Source organism: Oryzias latipes, chromosome 8 (assembly GCF_002234675.1).
Source record: "Oryzias latipes chromosome 8, ASM223467v1".
Taxonomy (NCBI): domain Eukaryota; kingdom Metazoa; phylum Chordata; class Actinopteri; order Beloniformes; family Adrianichthyidae; genus Oryzias; species Oryzias latipes.
Window position 1 is genome coordinate 15,440,410 of NC_019866.2, and position 24,886 is coordinate 15,465,295.

A 24,886-nucleotide genomic window follows, 5' to 3' on the forward strand; every position below is an offset into this window, starting at 1 on the left:
ACTACGTTCAATTTGTGCCATTTCATCATAAAAAAATTCACAGCACCTGCAGTTTAAATAAGTGATAAGAATGGTATTTATCGAACAGAACTCAGTGGATATAAGCTATTATACACTCTGCTATGCTTTATAATAGAGTCGCATGGACGTCCATGGCCAATGATGTTAATACTGGCATTCACATGTGTGATGACCTGGTAACCACTGATTGAGTTCCTGCAAAGTGGACCCTGCCTGTAATTAAGACCCAAGTGACTTTATGGGAACTAATAATTAATGCAGCCAATATATGTCAGCTCCTGATTAATACTAGACTGTTGAACTGGAAGGTAATGGAAAGAGGTGAATGGGTTTGCAAGAAAAAGAGGTGGTTCAACTTCAAACTTTGAATTCCTCAACAGCTTGTTAGAAATCCGCAGCTGACAAGTGTTCAGGCAAAAGCAGGAAAAACAAAAACAAATAAAAATACAAAAATAAAAAAGTTAATTCTACATTTAAATATGCCGTATTTTTCGCACTTTAGGGAAATAAATGCTTTGTCTTTGAAATTATGCCTTGCTTGTCTTTCCAACCAAATGAAGTCAATTCAGTCGCCGTTTTTCTATCATATTGATTGTCCATCTCCATCTTGAAACCAGAGGTCCTCAGTAAGCCGTGATTGGTCCATTTTCATGGCAAGAACTTTCTCCAATGAATAGTGAGCATGTTAGAAGGCCACACCCCTACCACTAATGGGCTCGGGAGACCCTTTCTGGTTGTTTCCGAATTCTTTCACTACTCACTGAATAGTGCGTTCGCCATTTTGGAGTGCTGTCCGAATCTACAATTCTAAAATCAAGTGCTCTGGAAATTTCCCAGAAGTCTCAATGCTCACTAGATGAGCGCACTAGACCACAATGCATTGCATTGGAACAATTTTTGCCAAAAAATAGTATTTAAATGTACTTTTTTAATAAACCATCAACGATTTCTTCTTCAGGAGACAGTGGACTCATAAATAATCGTCGCAAAATGTTCAGATTAATTCGATTTAAACATTGTGAAATCGATGGCGTCATATTCGCCATTAAAAAAAAAATAGTGAGCATGGTGTCTGAATTGCTTTTAAAATTCAGGGCAATACATAGGGTTAGGCTGGTAATTTGGACAGAGCCTCTATCAAACATTTTGAATGTTCAAGGCGAGGCCACCTTCTTTTATTGAGTCATCTGATTGGTCAGTGTATAACTTGAATAACTTCTGCTATACAGAAAAAATGTCATATAAAAAATTATTAATGACAAGATCATAGTTATAAAATGTGATAATGGTTATCCAGTTATCCTGACTGAGTGGTAGCTGTTTATTTCTCAATAGACGAAGGATTTCGGCTTTTTGGGTCCAGCAGGTGCTTTCTATTTACCTTTATAGCTTCTCTACCACCCATGTCTCTTTTTAAACGTTTGTCTAATTGCACATCATTAACAGAAATAATTAGATTACGTGCCCTAGAGAGTAGGCTTTGCAAGCTCAGTGACATGTTTTCCCCTCATTCTAATAAAAGTGTTATGAGGCGTTGTATGATGAGGAGCCAGGGGCAGAAGGAAAAAAGAAATGCCTCGATAAGACTTAAAGGAACAAAAGGTTTATACAGAAAACGGACTTGTGGCTAAAATGAAGAAATAAAATAAAAAATTGGGGAAGAAACATGGCTTTTAAAAGACAAGAAGCACAGGAATGACAAAAAAAATCGACAAATGAGGAGGGATTGACACCGCAAAAGGAATTTTAACACAAAAACAAAAGATTTTAATTAATTAGAAAAATATAGGAAGGAAAGTGAAAATCTTTCAGTCAAATCAAATCTTTCAAAATAAAACAGAAGATAGAGCTTTCAAAATAAAATTACAGCAGAAAAAAAAGGCTAGTGTTCCTTATACAAATATTAATTAACTGTGTTAATTGAATGTAATTTAAAGCATTTTTTGTGATTTTGACACAACCCTTTCTGTTATTTTCTATTTTAAAAAGTATTAATTCAACTACCAAGATACCAGATAAGTTCAGTTTAGCTGTTATGTAAAATCACCAAGAGATAAACAAAAAGCTTTTTAACGTAAATTTGATAAGTTCATTGAAGTAAAATTAAACATCAATTAAATTGTGAACCTTTCACAATTGACCTTATGTTTAATTAAATTGTGAGTCTATCAATTAAAAAATAATCTATCATTTGGGCAGTAATTCCCAGGAGAGCCTTTTAAAGTCAGCTGAGAACAAAAACAAAAAAACAAAAGAGCAAATCTAAACAACACCAAATCCCAAAGGGAAGACAAAGAACGGATTTTTTCAATTTAATAGTAACATTTTTAATTATTATTTTATTTTTCCTTTTCTTCTGATAAACTGTCACAAACATCTGGATCTAGTGCAAACATCAACCCATTTGTTGATACAAAAGGTTCTACATTCCTTTTCATAATCCTATCAAAGTACTGTAAATATTAATGCTTAAAAGGAAAGAATACAGATTTAATTAAAAAGCAACAGCCATAAAAGATTAATTAATTTTTAAAATCAAAGGGGCACTTTTTTTGTTTTGTGGCAGATAGCTTGAATAGAACTTCTCTTTAGACTTTAGAGAAGGGATGGGCACAACCAAGGACAGACGCTTCAAGACAGTTGCTTTCTAGGTAAACATGCACAATTTATGCTGATGGTCAAAGAAGTGCAAAAGTACATGTCTGCAATAAATCAAAGTTTATGATATGAAAATGAATGTTTTGTGTTTTTATGGAAGGCTCCTTCTAAATTGCAATGAATTTTTCATTCTTTCTGTAATCATAAATGTTTCTTTGCAATATTTTTCATGTCAAGTAGAATAAATGTGTAAAATTGAAGTAGGTGTAGCAACAGAGCACACGAAAGCAACATCAATTTTAATACAGAGGATTTTTTAAGACTTGTGAAACAGCACACTCTTCTCTTACATGAAACAATATGAAAAAGAGAAGGAATGGACCCACTTTTTTTCTTCTTTTTTATTTTTATTTTTTTTACCAAATTGTGTATGGCTGTTAAGAAAGGGTGTGTTCATCTTGGTCCCAGCCTTTATTACTGGAGTTAAAATTTTAGACATTTTGCATTTCTATTGCTGAAGCTTCTACTTTGAAAAACATGCATGAGGTAGTTCCCAACATGCTTTGCAGAAAAACAATTTTCTTTTAAAGACCCACTTCAAGTATCTTCTTAAATTATCTTCTATAAATCTTAAAGTGTTTCCAGTTGTCTTTTAATTGTGATTATGCCATTTTTTGCCAAATAAAAAAAACCTGTGTTGTTTGAATATTTTCTGCAGAGCGGCAGTAGTTCCTTAGAAATTTTCCTCTGAGTTGTGGGCACAGAGTAAGAACACCCCCGCTTCCCATCAGCCCTCTGTTTACACTGTCTTTGCAACAGCATTTCTTTGTCTGCTCCTGATTCTCAACACTTTCAATGAAGAAATGCTTAGAAATGCAATTGTAAGCTTAATTTTCTTTATATATGTCCTCCATTCTAAAAAAAATCCACAATAAGATATTTGAAACATCAAAAACACGATTTGCATTGGAGTGGGTCTTTTACAAGTTGTCTCAAAACTGTTTTAAACTTTTCTCAATTCAGTTTCTGAGATATGCAGAAAAATGTGAAACAACTTTATGAGGGGGCTGCACGGTGGAGCAGTGGTTAGCAATCTTTGCCTCACAGCAAGAGGGCCCCCACTTCAAGTCCCGGTTGGGGGACCCGAAACAGAACACCAATGGGGAACCTTTCTCTGTGGAGTTAGCATGTTTTCTCCGGGGACTCCGGCTTCCTCCCACCATTCAAAAACATGCTTCATAGGTTAATTGGTTAATCTAAATTGTAAGTGTGCATGGGTGCGTGATAGGTGGCTCTGCAACAGTTGGGGACTTGTCCAGGATCTCCCCTGCTTTCGCCCTCGAGTGGCCGGGATAGGCTCCGGCAGCCCTGTGACCGGGACAAAACGGTGGTAGAAGATGAACTTTGAATATGAACTTTGTGAGGGGTTTGCAATTTTTTTAATTTTTATTATTACTTTGAATACCACCCTCAGAATTTTTAAATCTAATACAACATACACTGACTAAAAATATAAACGCAACAATTTTGTTATTGCCCCCCTTTTTTTTTGGTATGAACTCAAAGATGTGAAACATTTTCCATATACACAAAATAACCAGTTCTCTGAAATATTGTTCACAAATCTGTCTAAATCTGTGATAGTGAGCACTTCTCCTTTGCCAAGACAATCCATCCCACCTCGCTGGTATGCCATATCAAGATGCTGATAAGACAGCATGATTATTGCACAGGTGTGCCTTAGACTGGCCACAAGAAAAGGCCACTCGGAAATCTTCAGTTTTGTTTTATTGAAGGGGTCAGGGGACTCAGACAACCAGTCAGTATCTGGTGCGACCACCATTTGCCTCATGAAATGCGACACATCTCCTTCGCATAGAGTTGATCAGGTTGTCTATTGTGGCCTGTGGAATGTTGGTCCACTCTTTTTCAATGGCTGTGCGAAGTTGCTGGATATTGGCAGAAACTGGAACTGTATACGCCGATCCAGAGCATCCCAAACATGATCAATGGGTGACATGTCCAGTGAGAATGCTGGCCATGCAAGAACTGGGATGTTTTCAGCTTCAAAGAATTGTGTACAGATCCTTGCAACATGGGGCTGTGCATTATCATGCTGACACATGAGGTGATGTTGTTGGATGTACGGCACAATAAGGGGCCCCAGGATCTCGTCACGGTATCTCTGTGCATTCAAAATGCCATCAATGAAATGCACCTGTGTTCGTCGCCCATAACATACTGTATGCCTGCCCATACCATAACCCCACCACCACCAAGGGCTACTCGATCCACAACATTGACATCAGAAAACCGCTCACCCACACGACGCCACACACGCTGCCTGCCATCTGCCCTGAACAGTGTAAACCAGGATTCATCCGTGAAGAGAACACCTCTCCATGTGCGCATGTGAACATTTGCCCACTCAAGTCGGTTACGACGACAAACTGGAGTGAGGTCGAGACCTCGATGAGGACGACGAGCATGCAGATGAGCTTCCCTGTGATGGTTTCTGACAGTTTGTGCAGAAATTCTGTGGTTATGCAAACCGATTGTTTCAGCAGCTGTCTGAGTGGCTGGTCTCAGGCGATCTTGGAGGTGGACATGCTGGATGTGGAGGTCTTGGGCTGGTGAGTTTACACGTGGTCTGCGGTTTTGAGGCCGGTTGGATGTGCTGCCAAATTCTCGGAAACGCCTTTGGAAGGTATGTCTGAATAAACCCCTTTTGTAATTGAGGCCAAACTTTATTAATTTCAATCATGTTTGAAAATCTTTAGTGTTGGACCGGACGGAAAAGGAAAGAAGGGAAGAAGAGAGATGGATGTTAGAGAGAGGGGGGGGGGGGGGGTAAGAGGGTGATAATAGGAGGGGGGGGGGATAAGACCATGAAGCAGCATAAAGCAACAAGTTTAATGGTTGTTTATCATTACGGTAAGGTTCAAATGTAGTACTAAAAGGGCGGGGCCTGTCCACACACACACTCAAATGTTATCAACACACCTGCTGGCTGAAAAAAAAAAAGGTCCACATGTCAACATGTACACAAAACAGATAGTGTTCACACTCGCAAACTTATGCCTTTAAACCAACTAGTGTGAAATATTTCATTCATTCAATCATGCAAACTATTAGTGCAAAGGTGAGCTAACACCTGTGCTCAGGTGAGTGTTCATGTTCTTCTAAAATGGATGGTGGAACGTAAAAAGAAGGAGGGGGAGTGCCCAGCTACCCCCACACCAAGACCCCCGCCGCAGCGGCAGCCGGAACTCCCCAACGCCACACGGCAGCAGGCAGGGAACAACCGCCCCCAGGGCGACAAAATCTGCCACCCAGGCTAGGGTCAGCAGGACCGCCGCGAGGCCCCCAGAGCCAGAGAACAGCGAGGCATGGGGGGAAAGAGAGCGCCGCCCCAGCCCAACCAGGAGAGCAGCCACTCCGCTGCGCCGGGAGAGCCCAATGCAGGGCCCCACCCCAGAAGGGCACCCACAGCCCCAGATGAGCACCCCATCACCACCCAGGAATTCTGGGCATCCCCCCGCCCCGACCCCAGGTACGAGCCAGGACCCCCCAAGGGAGACCCGCTCGGCACTCCGGGCAGCCACCCACCCGGCCCACAGTTGGTCCAGGGAGGAGCAAGGCAGGGGCCAGCCGCCCCCGCCCAGGAGGGGAGCACCCCGTGGAAAAAAGGGGGCCCACAAGGAGTGTTGTAAACATGGCCCGACCAGGCTCGGCCACAGTTGGAAATTTGGCGGGGCCCAGCGCCCAGGGGCAAGGACCAGAACCCACCCCTCAGGGACACAGACACCCCCGGCTCAGGTGTAATGTCACCCCACCCCCCACCGCCGGGCCCAGGAAACCGGCACCCAGGGGACACGGTAGCCGTTGCCAAGGGCCCCGTACCCCCCACCAGGGAAGGGGTAGGGGACAGATGTTCCTAGGTCCCACCTTCCTTGCAAAATGTGTGTGCGTGTATGTGTGTTTGTGTGGGTGTGTGTGTGCATGTGTGTGTGTTTATGTTGGAATGTATATTTTGAGGGGGGAGGGGTGTGTGTACTAAGGGGGGTGCAGTTAAAATGGGCGGGTAGGGCACTGAGGGGACATCTCCTGATTACTCACAGTGATGGCCCACTGCATCCGGCAACCATGGGAGGGGGTAAGTTGGGGACAGCTAGTAGACTGTCCCCCGGTGGTCAAACAACTGTCCGCCAGCCCCCCCCCCCCAGCATAGGGGCCAGACCCCCCCAGCCCAGGGGCCCCATCCCCAGAGGCGCCGACACCCCAGGCCCAGCACCACCCACCCCACACAGAGAGAGAGGAGCCAGAAAGCGCCGCCCCCCCCGGAGCAAGCCCAGGCCCCCCCCAAGTGCCGGCCCTAGAAGAGCTCTGGTCAGGCCTGGACGGGACCGAGGCAGCCAACCGGCCGGGGCAACCGCCGATTGCCTCAGCGGAGACTCCGACCCGTCGAAAGGTGGCTTTTTTGGCCTTAGGTGTGCTTACGGCAAACTTCAAGACTGGCTCCCATTTGAATTTTCTTGTGTTCTTAGGTAACTTAAGATTTATTGGGGGGATGCAAGTTAGATTTGGCATTAATTTGTGTTTTTTCTGGCAAATTTTAATAATTTCAAGCAATTCCCAGATATCACTGGACTGGTTTACCTATCACTCCTGTAAAAGTCTGCCACCAGTGCTAAAGTGCAATTTGATTCACAATATGCAACAAATATGGCGTTTTTCTAAAAAGCAGCACTAACCAAAATTTATGTTGTCCATGTTTTGTTACATTTTATGGAAATAAAGCACCTCAGAGAGAAAAAATGTTTTAAAGTTTTGACTGCATTTCTTGCTATAACTAAAAAAAATAAAAAATAAAAAAATATGGACAAGTGCATAAGTTTACTTCTCTTTTTGGAACATTTACAAACAATGAATATCTCTTCAGTATGCAGGACCTTGGCTGCAACTCAGGCCCTCTTGGCCTCCCTCTGAAGTGGCAGTTTACATCCATTATTGTGTGTACTGTACAATTCTAAGCGGTGCCTTCCCTGTAATCAGGATGTGACAAAACTCCAGAAAACAGTATATCCACCCAATATAACCCTGTCAAGACTCATTCATCACAGCAAACCTCTGTGGGCCACCAGTTCTCAATCTTTACTTATAGATCGATTCCTTATTAAATAGATTAAACCCACATTGAACGGAAATTCCAAGGGGTCCTGAAGTATGAGCAATTATACAATTAGTCGGGCCGGATGACTTTGTAAACACAAGTAAACAAATAATAGTGATCACTGAGGTTCCAGAAGCATTTAAGTATTTTACTCATCATTTTTCAGATCTGCTTTTAAGCCAAAGAGAGCTTTGGATCAGAAACTTTGTGAGGGTGAATGGAGCTTCAACACGCTGTTATGTAGGTCATTTCATTGACACCAATGAAACGGTTCAATGCCAAACAGCTCTCGGTGAAAACTGCCGTATAAATTGAAGCTTTAATGGAGAAAAACAAATTCACAGATTAAAAAAAAAAAACAACCTCTGGCTCACTCAGGCAATTCTGACTGGAACACATATTATAATAGTGTACCTCAATAACAATTACATTTTTAAAGCCCATTTGTGGAACTGTCACATGATATTTGTGCACCTGAGTGACATTAATGGATTGAGCTCTCATGGTTCTTTATTTAGCCGGTCGAATGAGGAGAGAAGATGGGTTGCTGTAAAATGTAATCAGGTAAAGTAAATCAGACGGAATGTCAACGAAAAAAATGTCAGCGCGCAAACACAAAACCGTGTCAGGTGGAATATCATCTCCAGACTGTGCAGACTCAAAGCTCCCCAAAGGCCAGGAGCATGGCTCATATATTAATGAGTTTTAGCAAACAGGAGTTAAATTTTAAATCAATTTGAGCTGACCTGGAGACTGTAGCTGGATCTGATTTAATCTCAGAATTTGGTTTTCATTCATTAAGGTAAATATTCTTTTGTTTATCCTAAAAGTAGTGCAAAACAGGAGCATTAGAAGGCTTCAAAAGTCAATAGCTTGTTAGATTTTTTTTTCCATGCTTGAGAATTGTGCATTTTTGTTGTCTCTCAGTGTCTGACGCACATGCACTTTTGTTTGGCACAGATTTGTCCCAATTCCATATTTTTCACAGAAAAACTGGAGCTCAGCACAGAGCAGGGGAATGAATGCTTTTTGAATGCACTGACCAGTCTTTTCCCCATGAACTTAGAAAGAAAAACAAGAATCATAATATAGCTACTGGTTGGAAACAGTTTTCTTTTTGTCTCTTTCCAGATCCAGTAACCAACACACTGTAAACCTTTAAAAGACAAACAGCAACATTAGTGGCTAAAACAAAATGTTGTTTGCAACATGCTAAAAACAACCAATATTGATATAAGTATTTATTATATTGCCTGAGATCTGAACTGGTGATTGGGTGACATTTTAAAAATGTGATTATAGATTATTCAGTGAAGGATGTAATTACCGTAACCATTATTTTCTAAAATTGATTAGTGTAAATTAATGAATCTATGCTCTTATTTTAAAAATTGTATTAATATATTTTCGACAAATCTTAAGAATAATTATTTTCCATCAAATTCAGTTTGCCACAAGGAACTCAGTTCTTTACATCCAGTTCTAATGTTTGTTTGTTTGACTATGTAAAGATAAGAAGGTGCATCTCAAGCTACCTGTGTAGCTTGAGATACACCTTCAGTACAACTTAAAATTCTTGCTGGTACTACAAAAAAAAATACAACAACAGCAAATTAATGAAGAAATAACAGAAAATGGAAAATAAAGAGAAAACAACAAAAATTGCTGCTCTTGTGGCCAAACAGCATAAACATAAATAAAGTTTGTGTGCAACACAACTATATTGCAGTCACCACATTGCTATGTCTTTTTACTGTTGTGCTGTACACAAGCCTTCCTGCTAGAAAACTAATTTAAGTTTTAATGAAGAGTGTTCACATGATTTATAACCGAAGGGTCTCTGTTTCATAATCATTTGTTATCTTTGATTTACATGAATTAACAAAACAGATAAAACAGGGGACAAAAAAAAAGAGGACATAGTTCAGGAAAAAGCTTAAAAAGAAGCTAAATCTCATCTTTTGCATTTACCTTATTAGTCTTGCAAAGAAGAAACAGTCGTTTAACTTTTTTAAAAGGTTAGAAAATTTACTATTGTTGTGATGGTAAATACTAACCCACATTGATTTTACCTTTAAAGCAGTTTAACTTTTTTAATCCTCTAAATGCCTGCAGAACACTGAATAAATTAATTATAATGTCATGAATTATTAAGTATGTAAACCTAATTACTCCACACATAGATTAGCTTAGAAACATCAGTGGGTATGAAGGGAAAGTGGAACTAAAATTATAGTTCAGTACAATACTTTAAAAATTCTTTAGCATTTTGGGTTCTACTCCACCAGTTTTGACCTGACCACCTTGGACCCAGTAAGGTAATCTGTGCTACAGGTGTAGGGTTTTCTGCCACTACGGTCCACACCATGCCAAGTCATGTTAGATAGGTTTTGCTGCAGCCATGTTCACGTCATGCCTTTCTAAGTCCACCCAATCTGTTCCTGTCGGGAATTGCCAGGGCCATCCTTGAAGGTTCCTGTTCCTATAGAGGGTGGGTGGGGCATCCCCATGCCTTTTATAAGTTTTGATCCAGGATCACATCTGCAACTGCAGTTCAATATGAATTTGTGAATATTTTTTCAGGCGGTCTCTCTTTATCACATAAATTTTCTTTTTAGGCTGCTCCAGTTGAATTTATTGAATTGTTGAGGGAAAGAATTTAGAAAGGATCAACAACTTTTTGTGCTGCCAAGGTTGCCATGGTTGTGTGCAAAATCCTTTCATTGTCTGTAAAAGTTTGACCAAAACATATATATTTTCTCCCCATACACCTCCAAAATTAATCCCCTTTGTAACATTAAAAAATGAGTCATGAAGTGACATTAAATTGGCTCCTGTTCCTATTTTAAAACAAATCAACTGCCTTGTCCGCCAAAAACTAATCTAGGTTTAGCTCCAGATTTAATTACAGTGACATGAGGATTGTTCAAACATGCTGGATTCAGTGACAAATGTCTGCCTGAATGAAATACAGATATTAAAAGCCTTTTTGTGCAATACAGACTGAAGAGGCTTGAATTTAATTATGTACAGCTTTTACAACTATTTCATAGCAGCTAACCAATGTTGAACACAGAAATGACATGTTCTTATCTAAAGAAAAAATACTTATTTTAAATCAGTGTTATACCTTATGACAGCACAAAGTGACTTTAAAATGAAAGACATTCCACACTTCTATGACAGTCTATGAAAAGTCATTTGAAGGCTAATTGAAATTGTTGTATCTGTTTTTGCAATGACACTTTTACTTTACAGAAACTGCACAAAGCCACCAAAAATGATTAGCAAAGAAGGACCTAATAATTTGTGTTAAAATCACACTTTTAAAACTGTTGTTCAGAAGAGCTCCTGCTGTCTGCTGTTATGTAGTTTGGAGCATTAATAATTAAAATTATGCTAATTTGGAATGATGGTCACACATCAAATAAACTCATTCAAGTTTGAAACAATTGCAAACATTGTCTCAGAGCCCATGAGGGGGAAATATATTAGATTTTTTTTAATCACTTTAATCTTTCTGAATAACAAAACAGAAATGATCTGACTTTCAAAAAAGAAGTACTTCAAATTTTAAGTTTACAGTCAAATTATCTTTAGCTCATTTTAATGCCATCCCAAAATGTGTTAGCAGGCCTCTATTGATGTGTGCTAACAGATTTTGGGTCACCAAAAACACCAGGTAAGATCTAGGCATAGGTAAGGGGGGATACCCCTCCAATGTGATGGCCCATGAAAATCCAAAATTATCCTAAGAAAGAAAAATAAAAAACAAATAAACAAAAATAAAATAACAAAAAAACAACAACAAAATACAAAAAGAAGATTAAAATAAAATACATTAAAAAAATAAGTAAACCTAAAAGTTATATCAAATAGAATAAAGCAGAAGATTGATATATGGATAGATATGACAATGTATGGTTTTCTACACAAGTTCAGAGCTGCAGTGCAACAAAACCTTAATAACATGCATTGGAGTTAGCCCCACAGTGTAGGAGGATCCTCAAACTCACTAATTAATGCAGTTTCCATGCTCTTCAGGTCTGATTAGGGCAGCACACGGACAGCACTCATGGCAACATCTGGGTTCATCCTGACTGGTTAAACAAGTGCAGGAAATAGTGGCAGAGAACACAAACTTAGTAAAAAAGAACATGTGCTTTATTACAGTATCATGATCTGCTGGGGCAAATGTGTTTAAACGTGTATCTGTGTGCTCATCTGATTTAAAAATTCCCCACACACAATGAGGCAAACATGCAGATGATTACTTGTCCGGTCTTTCTTCGTCACACGTGTGCCTGGAGGATGAAAGAGGATCTAACTGCTGATAACTCATAAAAAAGACCAATATCTCTGGTTTTAACAGTCACCAGCAGCGTTCAGGGCTGGGGGAAAAAAATGTAAAACATGATTACAATATTAAGTAACAGGATAAATTACAAGGTTCACTGGAGATGTATGCAGATGCAGAGCAGGAAAGCTGTGGGTGGTAGCTCTCCAGAGGTTGCGGTTTATTTTTATTTACATGTTTATGCCTGCGCTCCAGTCCTCTCCTCCTTGCCTTCTCTGTCTTTCTCAGAAATAAAACCTCAGGCTCTCATCAGCACTAGTGTGAGCAAGGCTGCTTTTTGTCAATTTTACAAGCAGCAGCCTGTAGTTGGAATATCAGAGGGCGATCATGCTGCCACAGAGCATATAGAAAGCAACTATAGAAACGATTTCATTTATGAAGATGTACTGTAAATGCAGGTCCATTTAGTGCTAAGAGTATACGCGATAGAAGGGCTCCATCCCATTCATTTGCTTGCCATAACCACAACAAAGTAGATCCATGTGCAACTTGAGCTTTTATATACTTCCACAACAATTTGGCTGAAGTGTGATTGCAAAAGCTCAGGTTTGAATGCATGCTTCTCTGAAACTAGTGTGTCCATTTTTTGCACATTGTTTTCAGTTCTTCCCAGTTGGTTCTACAACTTAAATATGTCTTGCAGCTTTCCTACAATATTATTGCATCTTTTTATTGCTCAAAGAGAATCACATCCACCTGCAGAAAAACTACAAAGTAATTTTTCCAGAGAAATATACTGAATTCAATGAAAAGGATACATTTTAGGACATTCACCAAAACTTTGTGTTTTTTTGTTTGTCAGCAAAAGGTCATATTAAGAATGATCAGAAACAGGTAAACAAGTCACAAGTCAACAGGGATGCATAGACACCTTCAGAAACAAATATTAAATATAAATACAATACGAACATTTATTTCTTATTACGGCTTTTAAGTGCGCCTTACAGTGTAGAAAATACGGTAGATAATAATGTTTTTTTGTAACAGAGAGAAGACAGAGATTGAACATCAAAAGTCAAGGAATTGTTTTCAAGACTTCAAAGTGTCATCTGAAAGTCTGCAAGAAGAGAATTCTTGCATTCAGTATCAACTTGTATAACTTCCGAGTAAGTCAAGGTTTTTAGAACATCCATCAGTCACCACCTACATGCTAAAACTCTCATCAAAAAACATCCATTATAAGGATGCAGAGAAACTAGTCCGTCCACTTAACTTCTGATTGAACGACTGAGATTCAGTTTTATTTGGTTTTTCTGTGAAAAGTCTTCAACTGCACTCAGAGTGTCTGATGAAACCCAGAGAGATCATATTTTATTCCAATCCTAGCCTCTCTTTATCAGGTGAATATTGAGTTTTGAGACTGCTAGTCAAAAAATGTAAAATTATTCTCAGTGGATACTGTACAAAGCTCTGAATGGAAAAGCCCCATCATTTCTTAAAGATCTCAAAGTTTCATATATTCGCAGCAAAAATATGAAGCAAGCTCAGACTTGTTTCTAAAGTTTTCAAAAGTGGAAATGAGAGGCAATGCCTTCATTTATCAGGCTTTAGTTCTGAAAGAAGACACTCTCTTTACCTTTAAATCTGGACTCAAAACTCATTTTTGGACAAATCTTAGATGTTTTTACCTGGATGATTCTGAGATTTGCTGCCATAGGCCTAAAGGTAGTTGTTCATGATTCATCATGGGTCTTCTCTCATTAACTGTAAACCTTTCCTCACGCTGCTACGGGAACGTTTTATTTTGTAGTCTCTGTTCCATCTTCCATAATTAAGAAAGCCAAATTACAGTTACAGTTACAGTTACAATTCCAATTACAGACAACGGATAGAGGGACACTTTAGGAACAACGACTCTAGCAGCATGTGGAGAGGATTCAGGACTCTGACTGACTTCAACAGAACCACCACACTGGTCAGTCAGGACAGGGATCTCCCAGTTACACTAAACCTCTTCTTTGCTCGCTTTGACAAGCAGCAGGGAAGACCCCAGCCTGCTAGCAGGATGCAGCAGGGGAGCCAACACTCAAGCTTGAGCGGCACCAGGTGAGATCCACCCTGAAAAAGATCAACACTGCAAAAGCAGCAGGACCGGATGGGGTGACAGGCCGCCTACTGAAGTCCTGTGCTGACCAGCTGGCTGGCGTGTTTACAAATATTTTCAACCTCTCTTTGCAGCTGTCCACTGTCCCCAACTGCCTCAAATCCACAACCATTGTTCCTGTGCCCAAAAAACCTGCCGTCACAACACTCAATGACTACCGTCCCGTTGCCCTCACCCCGGTGATAATGAAATGTTCTGAGAGGATCGTCTTAGAACATTTCAAAGACAACATCCCCGCAAACGTTGACAAACATCAATTTGCTTACCGGGCAAATAGATCTGCAGAGGACGCCATTTCCACCACTCTCCACACAGCCTGACCCACCTGGAGCAGCCAAACAACTACGTCAGGGTGCTCTTTGTGGACTTCAGCAGCACATTCAACACTGGGATCCCCCATAAACTGGTCCACAAACTCTCTTATCTCGGACTCTCATCCACGCTCAAGGATTATGGACTACCTAACCAACAGGCCTCAGAATGTCAGGATGGGGAGCCTGACATCTGACACCATAATCCTGAGCACAGGCACTCCACAGGGCTGTGTGCTCAGTCTAACCCGCTTCATACTCTTCACTCAGGACTGTGCTCCCATCCACTCTTCCAAAACTATAGTGAAATTTGCGGATGACACTACAGTGGTGGGCCTCACTACTGACAATAATGAGAACTGGTGCAGGCAGGAGATCCAACACTTGGAGGAGTGGTGTTCAGCCAACGATCTGGTCCTCAATCCCACCAAAACCAAGGAGGTCATTACAGACTTCAGGAGGACCAGGTGAACAACTCAACCCCCACTCCACATCAGAGGTGAGGAAGTGGAACAGGTTTCTTGACATGCACATCTCCAAGAACCTGACATGGACACTGAACACCTCCAAACTGGTGAAAAGGGCCCATCAAAGGTTGTTCTTCATGAGGAAGCTGAGGAAGGCGGGTCTAGCTCCGGGACTTCTCAGACAGTTCTACAGGAGCACCGTGGAGAGCATCCGCTGCCAGGACTGTACAGTGTGGTACAGCAGCTGCACAGCAGAAGAGAGGAGAGACCTGTCATCACAGACATCCCTCAATACAACACACTTCTTACTGAATGTGCAATAAAGCTTTTTATTTATTATGACATTTTTATTTAAAAATTCTTAACTTTTTTTCAGATTTTTTTTATTCTTACATTGTTTTTTATTCATTCTTTGATGTTTACTTCTTCTTGACTGAGTGCAAACAGAATTTCACTGCAGAAATACAATGACAATAAAAATCTTTGAAATCTGGATGAAGTACATCTGCTTCACTAGAGTTAGATAAGCTAATTCTTCTTTAATAGTTTTGGTACATCCCTAATCTGTCCTCCCTCATGTCCACATGAAGTTAGGGATCTTTCTTCTATTTTTCCCTGAAATCATCTTTAGGAGTTTTTTACTTTCACAGTTTAGCCTAGTCTGTTTAGTTTAGTTGAGCAATCAGTAGTTGTACATTATAACTGATTTTATTTTTTGTACAATTAGTGAAGCTCGTCGAGAAAACGGTATTGTAATATTAGGCTATAGCAATAAAACTGATTTGGATTGAATTGAATTTCGAAAATCACGCGTGTATCACGAAAACTTGAAATCACATATATGGAAAATGCGCAAAATGAATGTTATGGCTGTGTGACATGGCCTTATAATGCTTGGAATGAACTAAACTGAAACTTTTCAAATTTATCTGTGAAATGAAATATGTTGATGACTTACCCCTTATATTGTGTTTGGGTCAAAATTCACTCATTCACCCCAAGTGTGAAAACGGGTCAATTTTGACCTGAATTTCCAAGTGTGCATTATAAAGTGTACAATGAATATCATTTTTGCAAAAGAAAAAAATGTACCAAAAACATTTTTAAAAGCCATAAATGACTAACTTACAGAGGTAAATGCTTAATTAACAACCTTTAGTTTTTCTGTTTAAAGGACAGTAACGAGAAATGAGTCGGGTGTTGGCTAGATGGATTAAGCTCATCTAAGCTCACGTTCACCCTTGGCAACAAACGTTTAAGTGGCCACTTCCAATGAAAAATCTATGTAAACACCCCTAAACGTGTTTTTTCGAGCCTCTGCATTCAAAGCTTACAACGCAAGTTTTTATGACTCTAAGACTCTACATAAAACACGATTGAAGGCACATTGCAAGTTAAACTACTTTTTGACCAATCAGGGACTTGGATTTGGTAGTGATGTATGGATGGTGTCCTTTTCAAAACACTATTCCAAGTGTTTGAAAACGTGTCAGTAATAATTTACCTGAATTATGTGACATCAATCCTTTCATATATCGGAAAAGAGCTGTGAAATACAAAGATTTGCAAAATTTGCACTGTTTCGACATTTCACACCAAGCCTCTTTTAATAGTGGGTGGCACATGTACGCCACCCACAGTTGGCAGAGGCTTGGTGCTTTCAAAAACCTTTTGACACCTTAAACATGGTGTTTACACTGGACAAGCAGGGAGGGGCTTCTTCTTCTCTTCATTTTCTACTGGCATCTGTGGGTGGCGAACATGCACCAAAGTTTTTATTTCATCATTGCTAAAGCTTCTAAGAATTTCCACAATGACATGCAAAGCCCAGAGAAACACCAAGCATAATGCATCATATTTTGATTGAACAATTTTTTAAAAATAGTTCATAAAAAGGTCATTACTATAATTAGATTCCACAATAAATCTCCCATGTAGTTGATAATTACCAAGTGAGAACAGTTTTTAATTTCTGTTTGTTGGCATTTAGGCGAAGATTTGAGGAGACAAAAACATCAGCAATTCTCTTCAAGAAGCAAAAAGCTTTCAGGCAACCAATCAGGTAAAGGTTTTAGGGTTATAAAACAATCAGCAAACAATCAGACGTCCATCTTTTTACAATAAAATGTATTTTCTATGAGCAGAAAATAGTTTCCAATCCGTTTCAGAGTGGATTTTAGACCAGAGAATTCTCAAATTTGTTAATTTATTTATTGAATCTGCTGCATTGGACGACAGAAAAAGGAAGATGGAACCAAAAGAAAAACACGTCGTGTCAGAGAGCATGGAAAAAAGCAAGCCCAGTCGCATGTTATTATTTATTTATTGGACGCTCACCACCCAAGGATTTAGGAGAAAAATGGGATGTATAGCAGTCTGGCTGTTTTCTACTGCAGAGCAGTTTGCCTTCTCCCTGCTTAAGCATTCAAGGCGTGCCTCGACATCAAGAAAAACGGGAAAAAAAAATCAGCCTTTGCACACTTCGGCATGGCACTGAGTGAGCTTTGATGTGTTAATATGGGCGTGCTTTCAACTTGCAAATTGATGGGCAGCAATGTGAAGGTCTTCATGCATTCTTTTAAAAAACCTCGCCTCTGTATCTTGAAAACATAGTTCTTTTTTTATCATTTCAGCTCATTTAGAGATCATTTCCTACACTTTTAAATTTATTCGTTTATTTATGTTGTGTTTTTATATTTTACACATTTTTATACTATTTCCTGAGGCGTTAATACGGAGCCCTCCAGCCCTGCCTGTTGTAAAAAAAAAAAAAAAAAAAAAAAAGATCTGATAAAAATTAATCAATTGTGTTCATACTGTTGCACAATCGTGCGTGCGCACTGTGTCTCCCGGGAGATTTGTTTTTCCAAAGACAGGACAGGCTTAGGGATGGGCGGAGGCAGCTTTTGGATGAACAGTCCTGAACCGTGAAAACCACAATCATGTGAATTTGTGTTACCGGTCGGGGCCAGACAAAGTAAAGGCTGATGATGTTATTCCAGTTTAAGTTCATCCAATTAACCAATCAAATAGTGTGACGTCATTATTAGTTGCAGGCCCCCCGACTAATGATGACGTCACACTATTTGATTGGCTGTACGTAGAGAAATAAATTGGAAATTCCGGGAGAAGGGTTAGAAAAAGGTTAATACCTTTAGCCGTGCTAACAACACCTAGTCGCAGATGAACTTAAACTGGAATTACATCAGCCTTTATTTTGTCTGGAGCCAACTGGTAACACAAATTCACATGATTTTTTGCACAGTTTGTCAGGACTGTTCATTCAAAAGCCACCTCCGCCCGTCCCAAAGCCTGTCCCATGTCTGGAGATACGAATCTCTCGGAAGACACGGTTCCGCTGAGTGCGGCAGCCCGCCCACACGGAACAGCCGGATGGACTAAAGCACATGTGTCAAACTCAAACTTATCCATCCATTTTCTGAACCAGCTCATTCACTTTTGGGGGTCGCACGGTTGCTGGAGCCTATCTCAACTAGTGTTAAGCGAAGGCGGGGTACACCTTACATGGGTCGACAAAAGATTTTTTTATCTTCAATTGAGTATTTTTTGGACATGCAAAGAAATTTTTAAAAAGTTGATGATTTCATGGCTATATGTTTTCCTTTTGAAATTTCATGACATTTTTACTTCCTGAACTGTTCTTAGACGCATGTTTTTCATCACCTTATCTGATCTGCCTAACCTACTAACCTCATATTTCCAGTGTTGCGCATGCGTTAACAGCCACCTACTATTCCCCGTCACATTTTACGGAATGAGCTGTAATGAATTAAAGATAAATTAAATGGAACAGATGACTCCTAGACATTGCCCCATATACCCATAATGCAGGCCAGACAGCGATAGTGCCAGGTCACGATGTTCACTGACAGATTGATCAGACAGCACGCCGCCAAAAATAGTTCATTTATATACAGCCTTGCAAAATATGTTTCTATAGTTTCATATTAGGTGTTTTATGGATGAATGAAAATTTATTTATATAGCACTTTACAACACCTTCAGGGTGGCAAAGTGCTTCACAATAAAAAGAAGAGAAAAGAAAGTTTTACATAAGGCAAATTAAGAATACAATTAAAAACAGCATAAAATTACAAAAAGCAGTCAGCAATAAAATACATAAAAGATAAATAAAAATGCAATAAAAAATAAGTGAAAGAAAGGAAAATGCCACGGACGACTGAGCATTAGAAGACATTGTTCTAACCCATGGTATAGAGATCAGCCAGCTGAGTGTCCTTCCTCTTAACCCCATCATTTCTGATCACTTTCTGATTACCTTCCAGTTTACATTAGAACATGCTACTGCCCCAGTGAATAAGAAATAGCTTAGAAGAACCTTAACTGACAGTTCTGTGTCTGAGTTTAAACTCACAGTTCAACCAATAGTTAGTGACATTCTGAGTATACTCTGAGAATACTCTGAGTCCAACTCCCATAGCATCAGTCCTAGTATAAATGACCAGTTTGTTAATGATGCCTTACAAGCCCTCAGGAGTACACTAGATGTTGTTGCCCCCCTGAAACCTAAGTTCGTTAGACAAAACCGAGTAGCACCGTGGTTTAACGCTCATACACGTTCTCTTAAACAAGAAACCCGTAAGTTGGAAAGAGAATGGCGCCGCTCCGGTTCAGAGCAGTCTCTGAATACCTGGAAACAAAGCCTATTAAATTATAAGAAAGCTCTGCGTAGAGCTAGAACCCAGTACTATTCAACCTTAATATCGGAGAATGGAAATAATCCAAGATTTCTTTTTAGCACTATTGCTAAATTAACTCGCAGTCAGAGCTCAGTAGAACCACATGTTCCTGTTTCTCTCAGCTCAAATGATTTTCTTACATTTTTCGATAGTAAAATCTCAAATATTAGATATAAGTTGAATCAAGTTATTCCTACTATCAGCCCAAAGCAGGCTGAAGCGGTAGAAGTGGAGGCATCCATAGAAACCTCTGTAACATTAGACGGCTTCACTGCTGTGGATCAAGTGGAAATAGCATCAATTATTACGTCCTCCAAATCCTCAACTTGTCTGTTAGACCCAACTCCCACTAGACTTTTTAAAGAAATCTTTCCCTTAATTGATGATTCCATATTAACGATAAGAAATACCTCTCTGGAAACAGGTTTTGTGCCACAGTCTTTTAAATATGCAGTTGTTAAACCTCTTCTGAAAAAGCCCAGTTTGGATCCTAGCAACTTGGCCAACTATAGACCAATATCAAACCTCCCCTTTATTTCTAAAATCCTAGAAAGAGTTGTTGCTAAGCAGCTTTACTGCTACCTACAGCACAACAGCCACTTTGAAGACTTTCAGTCGGGTTTAGACCTCACCACAGCAAGAAAAAGTTACAGTCTCTAATGACTTGTTATTGGCCTCAGAAAAGGGACTACTTTCTATTCTGGTCCTGTTAGGCCTCAGTGCAGCCTTTGACACTATCGACCACAGTATTTTACTCCAAAGATTAGAGCATGAAATAGGGATCAGAGGATCTGCCCTGCAGTGGTTTGAATCCTATTTATCCGACAGGTACCAGTTCGTTAATGTAAATGGACGGTCCTCTCATTCCACTCGAGTTAACTACGGAGTCCCACAGGGCTCAGTTTTAGGACCCCTCCTGTTTATGCTTTATATGCTACCCCTAGGAAACATAATCAGGAAACACAGCATAAATTTTCATTGTTATGCTGACGATACGCAGTTGTATTTATCCATGAAACCTGTCCAGAATAACAATTTAGAGAAAGTGAATGCCTGCATCAAAGACATCTAGAACTGGATGACAATTAACTACCTCCTCTTGAACCCAGAAAAAACTGAGGTCATTATACTAGGTCCTAACCGAGTACCTCGTCTCTGCTCCTGCTCCTACACCTGGCAGTGGTTCCTGTCTCCGGCTCGACTCGCGCCTTTGACTGTCCCCACAACCACGGCTGGATGAAGCTCGTCTGCTGGACTTTTATATATGTAGTTGTAGATTTAGATAAGTTAATTCTTCTCTAAGAGTTCTGGTAAATCGCCTGTCCGTCCTGGGGGAGGATCCCTCCTTCATGTGGGCACCCCTGAGGTTTCTTCGTTTTTTCCGGAATCCGTTTTTTTGGGGAGTTTTTCCTTACCGCGAAGGGGGGTCTAAGGGCAGGGATGCCAGTATAGCTTAGTCAGTTTGTTAGTTCATTTTAGTATTTTTCTATTGAAATCTTTGTATTCGTGATCCTTTTGATTTCATGTTTTACTTTGAAGCCCATCGAGACGACTGTTGTTGTGATTTTGGGCTATACAAATAAAATTGAATTGAATTGAATTGAATTGAATTGAATTGAATTAAAAACCTGAGAGATGCTCTGTCTGCTCAGATAGTCTCCCTGGATGGCATAAGTATAGCCCCTAATTCCACAGTTAGAAACCTTGGGGTTTCATTTGACCAGGACTTATCATTTAAGGCTCACATATCTCTGGCGTGTGGAACTGCCTTTTTTCACCTGCGGAATATTGCCAAGATCAGAAATATACTCTCTAGAAGCGATGCTGAAAAACTCATCCATGCATTTGTTACGTCGAGGCTGGATTACTGTAACTCCTTGTTAGCAGCGTGTCCTAAGAGTTCCTTAAGAAGTCTCCAGCTTGTTCAGAACACAGCTGCTAGATTGTTAGCAGGAACTAGCAGAAGAGATCACACCACTCCTGTGTTAGTTTCGCCCCATTGGCTCCCAGTTGATTCCAGAATCAAGATCAAGATCCTCCTGTTAACCTATAAGGCCTTACATGGTATGGCCCCATCCTACATTAAGGACCTCATGGTCCCTTACCACCCAAACCGGACACTTCGCTCGCAAAACGCAGGACTGCTTGTGGTTCCTAGAACTAGTAAAAGTACGGTTGGAGGTAGAGCGTTTAGCCACTAAGCCCCTGTTTTATGGAATAAGCTCCCAGCTCATGTAAGAGAGGCCGACACAGTTTCTACATTCAAAGTTAGAGTGAAAACATTCCTCTTTGGACAGGCTTATTGTCAGATTAAGTAATCAGAGATTATTTAACTTAATGTAAATATGTTTACATTAAACTTTATAACAATAACTATTTGTTTTAAAAGGCTGCTAGAAGTTGAAGCTGGGGTAACTATGGTGCACTGGGGTTCTGTCCTCTTTTCTCATCTAATTGTCCCCTTCTTCTCTTCTCTATTCTTGATTATTCATCATTTAGTTCCCTCTGTTTTTTGCAGTGCGATTCATCTACTCTCCCTCTTTCTCTCCTCCCTCCTGGGCGTTATTCGTGCTCCCGTTCCTGACCGTGTACCTCGTCTCTGGCTCGTCTCTGCTCCTGCTCCTACACCTGGCTGTGGATCCTGTCTACGGCTCGACTCCGCGCCCCCGCCGTCCCCCTAACTTTGGCTGGACGAAGCTCGTCTGCTGGACTTTAAATGTGTATTTGTAGTGTTAGATAAGTTAATTCTTCTCTATGAGTTCTGGTAAATCGCCTGTCCATCCTGGGGGAGGATCCCTCCTTCATGTGGGCACCCCTGAGGTTTCTTCGTTTTTTCCGGAATCCATTTTTTTTAGAAGTTTTTCCTTACTGCGAGGGGGGTCTAAGGGCAGGGATGTCCAGTTTGGCTTAGTCAGTTTGTTAGTTCAATTCAATATTTTCCTATTGAATTCTATGTATTCATGATCCTTTGATTTTATGTTTAACTTTTTGAATTACCTATACGAAAGCCCATTGAGACGACTGTTGTTGTGAATTTGGGCTATACAAATAAGATTGAATTAAATTGAAATGAATTCTAAAAATGTTTGTCTTTGATCGACATTTAAATTTGTTAAGGTCAGATATCATGCACAGTTCTGCAGGAATGTTATTCCATAACTGAGGGCCGGCAATGGAAAAGGCACGGTCACTAAAAGTGTGTCTGTTGTGACCTGGGCACATGAAGCAGATATTGATTATCAGACCTTAGAACTAGAATGGCTGCGGACCGTTAAAAGCTCAGTTAGGTAAATTGGTGCAAGGCGATTAAGAGCTTTAAAAAGAAACAATCATAGTTTGAACTGAATTCTAAAACTAACAGGGAGCCGAAGAAATGTACCGAACTGAGTATTTTAAAAAGAAAAAAGCCATAATAATCTAGAATCTGCAATTGAGAATAAGGTGATTAATATTCCTTTTATGATCCACTCATTTCCCGCATTGAGTGAATACATTTGGACTCATAGGTGAAATTTAATAATGAAACATTATTTCATTATTAACACATGAATAAAAGAGAGACGGAGAAGAGTTTAAGGTTTTTTGGATCAGTTTTATTAATATTTGATTGTAGTTTTTTACATCTATTAATGTATTAGTCATCTCTTGCTCTGACTGAATGAGTCCTTCAGATACTATTTTTATTGCAAAACCTCATGAACTAATCAAATTTAACTCAATCTGGGCCATGGATTCATGTCATACACTATTAGAGGAGCATATATTTGAGTTTGGACACGACACAGGAAAACTCCCACTGGAAATCTTCTCCTTTGGAAAAATAATAAAAATATTAATCCCGGAATTGTAATCCCGGATCATTGTTTTAAGAAGAAGATGGCCACAATGACATTGAATGTCATTACTATGTTATTTTCATATTCTGTCTGATTTTTTCCAATTATACCTTGAGATTTTTGTCTCCCTCCATAATGTATTTAATTGCAAGTAAGGTTGTTATTTTAAGATGCACCAGCTTCCCCTGTGAAATATTTTTTAGATTATGTTGGATTATTCTGGATTGTGTTAACCTCCATCAAAGAAAAATACATTTGTTCTAAACAATACACAAAAGACACATCAACAAGAATTATAAGAGACAACTGTTGTATTACTACAAGAAAACTGAGTTAATTTTGGCTGCATGCAAATGGGCTTCAAAATGGAGACAAGTGGTTTTCAAAATAAAAGACTACGGATACAGTCAGAGAGCTGCAGTTTTTGGATAAAGTGGGAGTTTCTTGATACCAGAACTGAGCTACATCAGATTTTTTTGTTACCCTAATTTTTCACCAAAACCTTGCAATGCAAATTTGCAGCACATTACATCGATGATATGCTGTAAAACAGATTTAATACAATTAAGGAATGTCGATAACACTTAAATCACTGTGGACATTTTTCAATGTTTAAATGTAATACATTCACTGTTGCAGAGTTTGAATGATTAATTTCCTACAGATGTTTTATTTCAGGTATGATGCTTGACCTTCGGTGCGTAAAGATAAAGCGCTTTGGTTCACAGGAAATTACATTCTTTTAGGCATTTCATTACAAGCACGTTATCAGCTTTTCTTCTCAGCTGTTGCAAGTTAAAGCACGCAGGAAGAATCTTATGTGGTGGAAATCTGACGCTAACCTTTCATCACTTAGTTCTCATTTATCAACAAAAAAAGGAACGCATGACAAAAGAGTTTTTCTTTAAAGCTTTTCGAAAAAATGCTAAGGATTATTAATTAAAATGTTTGTTCTGTGGCATGCATTCATGCCTTACATTCATGCCTGTGACAAAGCTCCACCTCCTCTGTGTGAACTGGCCCATAAACCAAATGAGCACAGGGCATATTAAAATGTTTTATTAAACCATGTAATAGTGTTTTATTAATGAAAATGCTCTTACAGGACCTCGGTGGAACCCAAGCTGCATGTCCAACTATTCCGATCTAGGAGAAAAGGATTTTTTTTTTACCTGATTTGTTTGGGATGCGTAAAGAAACACTTTCCCTTTACCCTAGTTTCAGGCCAAATGTGCAACACAAACATAAATACATGGCAAGGCTCAAACAGAAAGTGACCTATGGCTGGGAACTCTGAC